Genomic DNA, 13,057 nt, shown 5'->3' with positions numbered 1-13,057 from the left:
AGCACAGGTGTTTTTACATAGGCGCCCATACAAAACTGTCGCCTGCGCCGGTCGCGGCGCTTTGTCGCCGCGACCGCAAACGCGTCGCTATCTCCCCGTGTGGACTAGCCCTTAAGGTAGCCTTCCCTTTTACGGAGAGTGTGTTGAGATTATACAGGCGTTCATAATACTCTTTAAAAGTTTCTGCTATTTTGTTGGGAGTCCATTGTAAATTCCCTGTCGAGTCTCTAATCTGTCTAACGTTGGCCTGAATTTGTTTATTTTTTAGTGCTTTAGCCAAGAGTCTACCCGTTTTATTGCCATGTTCGAAGTATTTTTGTCTAACTCTAGATAGGACATGTTTAATTTGATCATTAAGTAATTTATGTAATTCTAATCTAGCCAATGTCAGTTGGTGCAGTAAATCAGTAGACTGAGTAATTTTGTGTTTCTCCTCTAGATGTAAAATCTGATCCATCAATTTTTGTGTCTGCTCCTGTCTCGCTTTTTTCAACCTGGACCCATGTTTAATCAAAATTCCCCTTGACAAGCACTTTAATGCCTGCCATTTGGAATGTAATGATGCTGGATCAGTCTGTAGGGCTTCTCTATAAGTTGATAAAGTATCCTGGAGTTCCGTAATACAATCTATATCATCCAGTAGTGATTCATTCAATTTCCACCTCCAAGGAGTACATGGTTTGTGGGGTATCCGCAATTTTAATTGTACTGCGGCATGGTCAGACCAAATAATACTATGTATTTTTGAGAAGGAAATCCAATCAAGATACTGTTGTGACATCAGAATATAGTCTATCCTAGAATAAGTTTGTCTAGCATTAGAGAAAAAAGTATAATCTTTTTCATTTTCATGAAAACATCTCCATGTATCTACTAATCTAGCACGACTGAGAATTCTCTTTACCTTGTTCAAAATAGCAAACGGTAATGGCGAAATGCCTTTTGAATTAACCAACAAAGGATTAAAGACCATGTTCAGGTCACCTCCTATCAAAATTAGGCCTTCAGCAAAGGCTTCTAAAGTCTGTAGCAATTTGAGTAAATAAGCAGCCTGGTGTGTATTAGGAAGGTAGACACTTCCCAGTGTGCATTTGGTATTGAATAAAGTGCCCTTAGTAAATACATATCGACCTTCCTCATCCTTAATAGTAGCAGTACTATGGTAGGTAATATGCTTATGTATACCTATCGCCACACCCTTAGTTTTAGTGTCGGGATTGTTGCTTAAAAACCATTGAGAGTAATTACTAAATTTCTCTAATACATTATCTTGCCCTCTAAGATGGGTTTCTTGTAACATTAATATGTGTGCTTTTTACTTATACATTTCCCTAAACAGTTTACTCCTTTTTTCAGGAATGTTCAACCCATTGATATTCAAGGATATTACATTGACCTCAGCCATTGGTAATCAGGTAAGTATAAAACTTAGCATGTGAAAAAAGTTTCCGCAATCTAGCAAAAAATATGGTCTGAAAGTAGTCAAATACCAAATTAGTCGTTGCAGCACTGTTTGGTACAATGGTAGTAGAACCGAAAAATAAACATCTATTAAACAAATCAAAATAGTATTGGGGTAGTAGTAGCCTTCTACACGAGTGGCTAGGAATCGACAGAAAAGGTCTGTCGGAAACCCCTGGGGGGGTGATAAGCACCATAACCATGGCTGTGTGGGCTCGCTGTCGCCACACCCGGTGTACAAATCAATAAAAAGTGTAAGCATGGCCCAACGTGAACTGCTAGATTATGACTAAAGCAGGTTTCCATAATATGCCACAAAAACTGTAAAAGAATCTCAACGTTAAGTAAATTCACTCACATATCATAGCAGTCACATGAACAATAAGGAACTTTTCAGAAAAAAAAATAAAGACATGAAAAAAAAATACCATAACCCTGGTTAGGGTGGATGAGAATAGAGAATGTCCATTGTTCTTATCAGCCGTCTGGTTTGTGGCACTTTTCTGGTGTCATTTTGTTCTTTTTCTTCTTACTTTTAGGTGTGGATACGTCAGTCCAGCTTTCTTTATCGGGCAGTTCCGGGATAGCAGGAGCCAATGTAAGTTTTTCCCATTCTGACAGGTCTGGTTCCTCAATGCCACATATTCTGCAAAATTGGGATACGTCATCAGGATTTGAGAGCGACGCCGTTCTTCCTTCATTGGATACTTGTATACCAAAGGGATATGTCCAGCGATATAGAAGCCCCTTGTCTTTCAGCTTCAGAAGGAGTGGTTGGATAGATCTGCGTTGTTGTAATGTGTACCAGGAGAGGTCCTGTAGGATAATAACCTCCGAGTTGATGAACGAAGCGGATCTCAATTTCCTAGCTTTAGCTAGAATTTCCTCCTTCAGACCAAATCTGGTAATACAACAGATAACATCTCTGGGTTTATCCTTGGGGGTACCCCTGGGTTTGAGTGCTCTGTGTGCTCTTTCCAAATCAATATCAAATGAAGTTGGTTTGTCTAGCACTTGCCGAAACAGTTGTGACACAATGTCCATAAGGTTTTCCCCCTCAGGCTTTTCCGGGATTCCCCTGAGACGGAGATTATTGCGTCTCCCTCTATTGTCCAAATCATCCAATCTCCTCTGCATTGTGGCAATGACTTTTGTATAGTGCGTATTAGCAGCAGTCAGGGCCTCCACCGTGGTTTCCACACAGTCATTTCTAGTTTCAATTTCTATAACACGTGAGTGTAGAGAGGCCATCTCCGTTTTTATGCCAGCTATTTCCTCCTTAAGCGTGCTTTTAAACTGTGTAATCATGTCAGCTAAGTCCGTTTTAGTAGGAAGTGATTTTAAATGCGCAATTGTAATCTGTTCAGAACTTACAGATTCGCTGTCGGACTCATCCGCGGGACTTCTAGCACGCCGTGGCGCCATCTTGGATCCCTGACGACACTGTTCAGAGTCCGTCGATGTGAAGAACTGTTTCAATAAGCGCTGTGAGTCTTTTGCTTTAACGCTCCTGCATTCCTCTCCATCATATTCTGCAGCTTTACCATGTTTGCCCATGATTCAAATCCACTGCAGGCGGGACACCGGGTCTGTGTAGCGGAGCTCCGGTCTTATGCGACTGCCATGCTCGGCGGTTAACCACGCCCCCCCATATTTTATTTTCATTACTTTTTTACAATATTTTTTATTTTTTATATTTTTCTCACTTATTCTTTTATTCATTTTTTCACTTTAGTTTTGTGATTATTAAATAATTCAAATATTTTTGTTAAGCAAGCCCTTACTTTGTAACCTTTATAAGAATATACTGCAGTTTAATGAACTTGTGTATCCAAACTCCCATTTGCTTTCACTGATTGTGTTAGGTGGAAACACGTGTTGCTCTTTTTGATTGGTCACAGCCCCTATATAACCTGTGTACAAGGGTGTGCCATTTAACCTATGAGTAAATGCCCCAAAAGGCATGAAATGTGTTAGGTCTTTGCCCAACATGTCCTAATAAATATTTTGTTACTTGCTGTCTTATTTCTCTGGAGGAACTCACATCTACTGTAAATTTTAATCTGGAACATGTGCAAACAGTTACATAACATTAGCAGTTATCAGCCTTTATGAGTTGTGGTGAGTGAATTTTTTGCCAGGCATGGATTTGCGGCAAAATTCCACACTTCGCCACATGCAATTTTTTTTTTGTAAAAATGTGGCAAAATTTTGCATCTGGTCAAAAAAATCACAGAGACAAAATTGTTGCTGAGACAAATAGAGTCAACATAAGAAAAAGGCCATTGGCTTAAATGCATTGAAGTGATAAAAAATTGTCTTGCCACGTGTAAATAATTTTTAGATGCTAATCGCAAATTTTTATGCATTTTCTCCAAATTTTTTGCAGTTCCACAAATTTTTTGCAAAAGCGAAATGGGACATAATCAGCCTGTTCATTTGGGTTATTTATTTAAACAAGAATACCCCAAGAATACCCCACCAAAATGAAAAGTCTATAGCTTTGCAATTCAAGGGGGCATAGAATGTTACTGAGACTATCCTTACCATGTAGCCAATTGTGATGAGCAATTCTATCCTAGTTTGCTGAAAAATTCACAGAATTTTACATGATCTTTCATGCAACAAAAAGTTGCCATAAGAAAAAAAAAATGGCCATTGACTAATGCCTTTGGACAAAAAAGTCACTCACTGAGACAAAAAAAATTTGCCCCCAAAAAATGCCCATTGACTTTAATGCATTCTGAGTGAGAAAAAATTGTCTATTGACAGGTCTATTGACTTTTCTAATTGGAGAGGGGTCTGTCCTTGGTAATTTGCTTTTTAATATGTTTATTAAATACCTTTAGTTTTGATTTGTAAGTACAGGTATGGAATCTAGAAACCCTTTATCCAGAAATTACAGAAGTGCAGCCTCCTATAGACCCCATTTTAATCAAATAATTTAGATTTTTACAACTGATTTTTCTTTTCTTTTTTCTGTACTAATAAAACAGTACCTTGTACTTGATCTAAACTAAACTTAAAGTATGGAGATCCAAATTACAGAAAATCCTTTACCCCGAAAACCCCAGTTCCCAAGCATTCTAGCTAATAAATAATATTTTTGTTTATTATATTATGAAAAACTATAAGTTCCATGCAGGAGATATTGTAGTGAATCCAACTTACCCTGGTGGTCCAGTGGTGTGGAGGGAAGCCCGCCACGCCGCTCCGTGTCTGTTTTAACCTGATTCTGATTACCTGTTTTGACCCCTGCCTGGCTTTTGACGATTCTACATTCTGTATCCTGACCCCTTGCCTGATTACTAACTTCGATTCTGCTTAACCCTCTGATTGACTATCTGGTTTGACCATTGCCTGTCTAACTACAATTATTCTCTGCCTGCCCCGACCCGGCCTGATCAGACTACTCTAACGCCTTGTACCTTGACCTTCTGCCCAAAAGACTTTATCACAGTTGTGCCCCTCTGCCTATCCAGAACCTCTAGCCTTGCACCTCTCGTTTAAGTCCTGGTGGCATCCAAGTAGCTGAGGGCTCCCCCCAAGGCCAAAGGCGGTCACACTACAGGTGAAGCACGAGCTGAGACCAGGGTGCTTGGCATTTGTTCTGGTGTTGCGTGCTGACCATTACAGATATACAAATATAGAAGAAAAGAATAAAAAGAGTTAAGGCTATAGCTACAATTGCTCTGCAACTGTATTTTCTATGTTTTTTTCTGTAATTAGGTAGATTTGTCAAAAAGTGTTTCTAGCATCACTAGATACAAATGCCAAACATGTGGTATATTGAGGTCATTTTAAAATATCATTCAAGTGTACATTTGCACCACAATTTATTTCTTAGCAACAGACTGTGCTCTGTGGTTGACCAGTGACTCTTAGTTGGCTTTTCTTATTGCCAGTCTTTGTTACTTTGTTATATTTCCCATCCATTGTAATCTTGTAAAGTACTGTCTGTACAGTTGGTCTTGTATAAATACAATTAAATAAATACAATTCAGACCTTGGCAAGTATTGTTGAAAGGAACCATATAAAAACTCATGGTTTTGAACACTAAACTAGAGTTTTGCTGGCTAGGCATGCTGCAGTGCTATTATTGTTATTAATTACAATTTATTCACGTAGGATACACCCCAAGAGCTAACACTAGAAACAGTGACAAAGTACTGTTCTATGGTATATTTGCATTGTGTTCATTTCCAAGGAATGCTTTTTAATTTTTGAGCATCAATATGGGGTGCTAGACATAAGCACTGATACTGATGACATGTATATTTGCGCATTATTTAGGGCCACAATTAACACAACAGACAAGGTGGGGCTTAATTAAGGGGGGAGAAGCTGGCTAAATATACTGTAGATAATATGATACTGAACACTCAGTAATTTCTAATCATCTGATAAAAAAAGCAATTTTATGGGTAAAGTGTAGATTTGAGTGCAGACAAATGAATAGTTTTCATCTTTATTTTCTGCTTTTTTAATCCTGTTATTGCTCCTAGAATTCCATTACATGAAAGGAGATGGGCAGGACAACAATGTAAAAATATCAAGGTCATGGCTAGGTAATATTCTTATCTACAAATTAAGTATCACTATCACTGAAATGGAAACTACTAGATAGTCCTAAAACAGACAGAAAGCTTAAAATCCAAAAAAAAAATTAGGCAGAGATCGAAAAATCCACATCTCTGAGAAGAGAATCATCCTGCAGCAATAGTGTCATGTATCACACGCAGAACCTAACACTCATAATGGAATACTGATGAAGTGCTTCTTCAATTTAAAGAGAAATGTACTAACATATTCTCTAGCAGGGAATCCATGTTACAGACAAGCAGAGAGTGTAGCCCTGAGCTTTTGTATTTTTTATATCTGTGCACACAATTATGGTCTGAGCACTGGCTTCACTATTTATGTGTTGCAAAACAACCTATATACGCACTAATGTTTTAAAATGTGTTAGTACATTTCTCTTTAAATTGATTACCCAGACTGCACTATGTTGTATAGGTCAAAGTGCATATGAGTTTTAAATGGGTGCACGTGTTAATGGTCCTTATTCACTTGATAAAGGGTACTGAACCCGAAACATGTTGTGTTTTCCACTGCCTGGAATAAAAAGTTGTTTGCAGTAATACTGCTGGAGTTCCTCTTCCTTCTCCTGTACTTGGATCATTTGCAGCAGTTGTAGCACAGAGAAACTATTAAGGAATTGGATGCATACCGTTTGGAAAAGCTGTGCTGACCACCATCCCCCTCTTCTATTTAGAAACTAGACTATGATGCTGTAGCACAATATTCATAGCTATGAAGCCACTTCAGTGTGTCTCATTAAAACAGTCTGTGGCACATACAGCCAAGTGACAATTAAGTGCTCAAAGGCACCTTCCTTAGACAAGTATAAAGTGTAGTATGACTATGAAGATTTTCATTCATCCAGGTCATGGTATATCTAGTATAGGTGAATCTAAAAACAACTGGACTGGGTTGAGTAATCAAAGAAGACGTTTCACTACTCATCCGAGCAGCTTCTTCAGTTCAACTGACTGGTAACACCTGTTTCTAGGAGTTGCATGACACGTTGGATAATCCTATCACAGTAACTACACAGAATCTACACCTCTGTGAATTTCTTCTTTGAAGAGTTACAATGTGCCATTGTGATTGGATTAGTGGAAGAGTTTATATGCCGAGAACTTCCCACACCAGTCAGTTGAACTGAAGAAGCTGCTCGGATGAGTAGTGAAACGTCTTCATTGATTACTCAGCAAGTCCAGTTGTTTTTAGATTTACCTAAACTAGATATAAAGTGTAGTAGAGTACCTAGTGGCTAACGTTAAACTTGTATAAATCAAATGAACACAAATTGCTCCACAGTGTATAAGCAGAAATGATTACCAAATTAACACAAAGTTATGCACTATACTTTAGACAGTATAAAAAACTATATAATGCCACTGACAGGATTGGACAGATGTATCCCTTTGCACAAAAACATTATCAAATTCCTGTTGAGAATATACCTCATTCATAGCCACTTTGATCTGTTCTCGGAGGAGTCAATGTCAATACGAATTGCTTAAGTAAACTGGTATGTATGGAATGCGGCATCTAGTCAATTTGGTATGCAACATGGTCAGCATAAATAAAGTGAAAAAACAGATAAATGTAGACAAATGTATATAAACATATAAAATGATAATAAATGTATAAAATGTATATAAAAATATGATAAATAATCAGCTTTGTTATTTCTGGTTCTTTAATACATTACCTTGACTTGTTTTAAAGAGCTGAGCTGGAAAAATGTAGCAGATCGTCATATTTAATTGTCTTCACACCATGATTAGTGATGGGCGAATCTGTCCCATTGTGCTTTGCCAAACATTCACGAACGGCAAAAACAATCCCGAAATGGTGAAAAATGTAATGCATTGAAGTCCAAATGCATTAAATTCAATGGGCATCTGAATAATTTTGATGGGCGACAATTTTAATGCGGGACAATTTTTTTTGTCACTGCGAGTTTTCGCAACAGTTTTGCGAAAACATTCCCAGGCAGTGAAACGCCGAAATTTATTCACCCACCACTAACTATGATCAGGCAAATTTACCCATAAAAAAATCTAATTTATTAAACTCAACCTGATATTGCAGTTTCCAATGTTCTTTATAACTGGTCAGTTGAGGCTTTCATTCTAATTTTAAATCATTTACTAGCCTTGCATGCTTTAATGGTTTAATTCCCTTTATAAATGATCATATTATTACAGATGGCCTTTCTGTAATTCAGAGCATTCAGGATAACAGGTTTCCATTGCCTGTATTTTATTATCAGTGCACCGTCCTCTCCCAATGTGCTTTATAGAGTAAGGGGATAGAAATGCCAACCAGACATAACAGTTCACAAATACAGACAAACTTTACACCTGCATTTATTCACAGTTACAGCTACATATTGTTTGCAAACAATAGGGTGAAGGTCTTACTTGTGAGAGTGTGCGATCTAAAATGAATGTCAAATATCTGTTGCATTTACAGGGCCATAGAGACTAATATTAACCACTTCAGAGGTGACATAATATAAAAGAGATGCAGAGTACCACTAAAATGTAAATCATTTCCAGTACCCAAGAAGTGCAGAATGCCGCTAGGAAACCCATGTTGAAGGGGAGGCCTTAAGGGTCATATTTAACTCTTTACAACCCTGTTACCACATAAACCTATTGTAGTTCTATTGTAGGCAGAACATTTTACATTCAGAGCATTTGAATTCAGAGGTCATGCTTTTTAAAAGTATTTTATATATACAAATGAGAAATGAGAAAATGAATATTGAAATCAAGTATTAAAATACACAGAAACTGTATGTTTTCAGTTCTTGGCCAAATATTTGATATGCTCAAGTAGACAATGCAAGTAGGAAAGAAAAGTTATAGGTAATGGAATCTTTTCCAGCTTAGACAATTATGCCTATAACTCTAATAAATCATTCATAGCAAAATCATCTTTTACAGTCAATAGAGAGATTATGCAGAAATACTGTGACCTAGTAGCTTTGTTAACCACCTTTTGCCATGGAAACCAAATATAAACAATTTAAATGTGTCATAATCCAAGTCCTTATTGATGAGGGGTTGAATATGTCTGCAACGCAGACCAATATTTCTTAATGCTGTGTTAACTCATTTCAGTCACATTCTCTGATTAGCCCCACTTCCTATTAATAAAGCTTTAATTAACCCATGGCCTTGTAAAAACATCTTCTATCCTATCTCACTGCTGTTTCTTGTCAGCACACCCTGAACACAGATACTCTCTCTTCTTCTAATTATAAACACTAGAATACAAAAATTGAAACGTGTTTCCATGATATAAATAAAGAAATGTAACAATATCATGTTTTTATATATTAAACACGGAGATATAAAAATTTATATTGGATGGTGGTTTTTATGCTAAATAAATTACACATTTTTAGAGCTTTTTAGAAACTTAGGTAAACTGCACATTTTTCAGGATACGTAGAAAAAAACACGCAATTCAATTGTTTGTAAATGGTCCCCTGAGAATTAGGCTCTATGGGAGCTTCTAAAAACTGGATTTTTTATTCAGGGTAGTATTTCACATTTTAGATATGGGAAAATATTGCCAATAAAGAGATGGTAGAACAACATTTATGTATGGAAACAGGTGCTAATTTTAAGTTTTTGATATTAATTATAGTTTATGCTTAGTAAAACAATTTAAATATTAAGCATAAACATTTGCCATTTTGAACTCGAAAATCCTCATTTATTAAAAAAGATATTTAAAAAGACTTTAGTTAACAATGGCTCAGACCATGGAAGCAAACAACATTTCAGGAACAATATAGCCTTTTAAAGAGCTTGCTCACTTCCTTGGTGTTAAAGGAACAGTAACACCAAAAAATGAAAGTGTTTCAAAATAATGAAGCTATCATGTACTGTTGCCCTGCACTGGTAAAACGGATCTGTTTGCTTCAGAAACACTACTATAGTTCATATAAACAAGCTGCTGTGTAGCAATGGTGGAAATTGAAAAAATTCTACTTGGCACAGGTTAAATAGTGGATAACAAATAACACCATTATGTTCTATTGAGCTAATCTGCTATCTGCTGTGGAACCTGAGCCTTTTATCCTTTGAATGGCTGCCCCAATTGCTATACAGCAGCTGATATATATATATATATACACCTACACACAATTGTAGTGTTTTCAAAGCAGTTTTACCAGTGCAGGGCTACACTGCATTATATTCTTATTATTTTAAAACAATTCGATTTTTTAAAGTCACTGTTCCTTTAAAACATTTCTGAATGTCACAAACGCTTTCATAAATCACCAAAAAACTGCTAAAATCTTTTTAATACAATTGCTGGGTATCCTTTTGAACTCCCCAGTTTGAGCTATAAAAATCTGCCCCTGTATTGTCAGTTTTTTAATATTCTGTAAATTAACAGGTAAACATTTATGCCAGATGTTGAATATCACAGAATATGAAGGGATACTTGTACCAAGAACACACACAAAAAAAGTTCTTAATGTTAAAATCCAGTTGTTTATATAAAAAATTTCCAAAAGATCAGTTTAAATTTTTTGGAATAATAATCCAGTTCTCCTTATTCCCTCAGGTATTTTAAACCATAATACTTTGATTATGGGAAAAAATATATGTATATACATATACATACATATATATATATATATATATACATATATATATATATATATATATATGTATGTATGTATGTATGTATATATATATATATATATATATATATATATATATATATATATATATATATATATATATATATATATATATATATATATATATATATATGTGTGTGTGTGTGTGTGTGTGTGTAACCAGGCTGGATGATATCACAGACAGAGAACCAATGGAAACACTGATCCCCTACACCTGTATCATCCAGATAAAATTAAAACACTGGGTTTGGTAATGGAACATAGGGTGAATTGTTGTTTGTCACAAAATATTACTTACTGGCAGGAGACAAAAGCCATAAAATGCATTGAATACCATTGTAATAATTGTATCCTTGCAGATGTGCTCTTGTTACCTCTAAAAAATTTGTGAGGATTTTCGAGCAATAACAAAAGGTTAGGGTCAGGTGTGGGTCGGATTTTTCTTCACTCAACTAGCACATCACTAATTACAATACTATTCAATATAAATAAATTTCCAGGTGTTTTGTTTCCTGCATGTGTTTGTTATATTGCATGGCAACAATATGCCCCATGCACCATTTCTCTTATTTTAGTGGAGCAATTTTGCCTACAGTAGTTTTAGTTACAATGTGCTTACTAAGTACAAGACTTATAGCATTCAAGGAAGCCATGTTCAGTATACTAAGTATGCAGGGACACCAGAATATTAAGTGACCTTTGCAGGTCCATGAAGGAGCTTCCTTTGTGATTTATAGCAAGTTTTCTACCTTGAGATTCAAATGAGACCATTTAACCTCAAGGCTAGCTCATATTTCTTGCTATTTTATTGTGCTGCTTCACACTCTTAAAAAGTGCTAAAGGCTATCAATGCTTTTGCCTCTACATTTTAGTCTCCATCAAAGAATCATGTTCTATTATGCAGTGAACAAAGATATTCAAACTAAAGCTAAACCTTTTTGCTTGACAAGTAGACATGTCTACTTGTGTCCTTGCCATCTTATAAACCATCTTTTTCCATTAAAAAATGGAGAAGGAGAACAAGACAAAGATGGATAAAATTGCCATTACAAAAGATATACATAACTGAATATTAAAGGGTGACATGTTAATGCATATAGGGATCCAATGTACATCTGCAATACCCAACAATATCATTTTCTAAATTGTATTAACCTTATCTATGAGGAAGCAGTTACATAGTAAATTGTAGGTAAAAAAAATCCCTCCAGTGTAGAAATATACACATACTGTACCTCTACCGACCAATCAATCTCTCAAACTCACAAAAATAAACATATATACACATGCCTTTACTAAACTTACTGTAGATCTTGAAATCAAAAGAGGTGTCTCTTGTGCGTTGCTCTTTTGTATGTGAAAAATGATACCCTACTATCTGTCTATGTTTTTTTCTGTTTTCTAGTTTATGTATACACAAATTAGTGTCATCAGCAAAAATACTGAAGATAATGCTTACAATATCAACCTCAATGTTATTAATACATAAATTAAAAAGCAAAGGACAAATAATAGATATTCCAGTATTGTATTTTTAATTATCTTATACCCTTCTAATAGTGATCATCCAGGCCTTCAAAGTTGTCCACAGATTTTTGCCATCTTGGATCATGTTAGTCTATCTGTTGAGTGACAATGAAACTGCACATACTCAGTGTGCTCCTGGCAAATGTAGTGAAGCTAAACTTGTAAGAAATCATCAAGCAAAAAATAGAGTTTGTTTCTCATAGAAGCTGATGGTTACTGATTTGTTAAATTCTTTTGCAAAATGCACTGGTTGTTATGCTATGTGATGGGAATCTGCATTAAAGAAATAGTAACACAAAAAAATGAAAGTATTGTAAAGGAAAGGATAATAAGGGTTATGTTGCCATGCACTGGTAAAACTGGTGTGTTTGCTTCAATGCAAAAACTGTAGTTTATATAATCAAGCTGTTGTGTAGACATGCGGCAGGCATTCAAGCACAGGATACACTAGATAACAGATACATTCTGATGAATCGTATTGTATTTTACAGAGTTTATCTGTTATCTATCTGCTGTGTATCCTGTGCCTTTCTCCCTTTTCAGCTTTGAATGGCTGCCCCCATTGCTACACAGCAGCTTATTTATATAAACTATAGTAGTGTTTCTGCAGCAAATACACCAGTTTTACCAGTGTAGTACAATAGTACATTATATTTTCATTACTTTAAAATACTTATATTTTATGGTGTTACTGTTGGTGTTACCAGCCACAAAGTCCTATCTACTGCAACCCCCCCGCCGCCCGCCCACCTTTTTTTTCAGGTGTCAGGATGGTAAGGAGAGGAAGTGCAGGAAGCAGGTTGGAGAGGCGGGGCCCAAAAGAGCCA

The 13,057-nt window shown here is 36.0% G+C and overlaps 1 protein-coding gene and 1 long non-coding RNA gene across 5 annotated transcripts in view; one reads left to right on the top strand and one right to left on the bottom strand.

The window, feature by feature from the left end:
- LOC108709778 (protocadherin-9) overlaps positions 1-13,057 on the bottom strand; it is a 1,169,460-nt gene that overhangs the window by 966,331 nt on the left and 190,072 nt on the right. The window lies entirely within an intron of this gene.
- On the top strand, positions 1,073-2,953 carry LOC121400668. The gene is made up of 3 exons (XR_005965891.1): positions 1,073-1,415; positions 2,001-2,059; positions 2,829-2,953. It is a non-coding gene; the product is annotated as an uncharacterized LOC121400668 (long non-coding RNA).

Source organism: Xenopus laevis, chromosome 2S (assembly GCF_017654675.1).
Source record: "Xenopus laevis strain J_2021 chromosome 2S, Xenopus_laevis_v10.1, whole genome shotgun sequence".
In the NCBI taxonomy this organism is placed as follows: domain Eukaryota; kingdom Metazoa; phylum Chordata; class Amphibia; order Anura; family Pipidae; genus Xenopus; species Xenopus laevis.
Note: the sequence above shows the minus strand (reverse complement) of the source record. Positions and strands in the feature narration are given on the sequence as shown.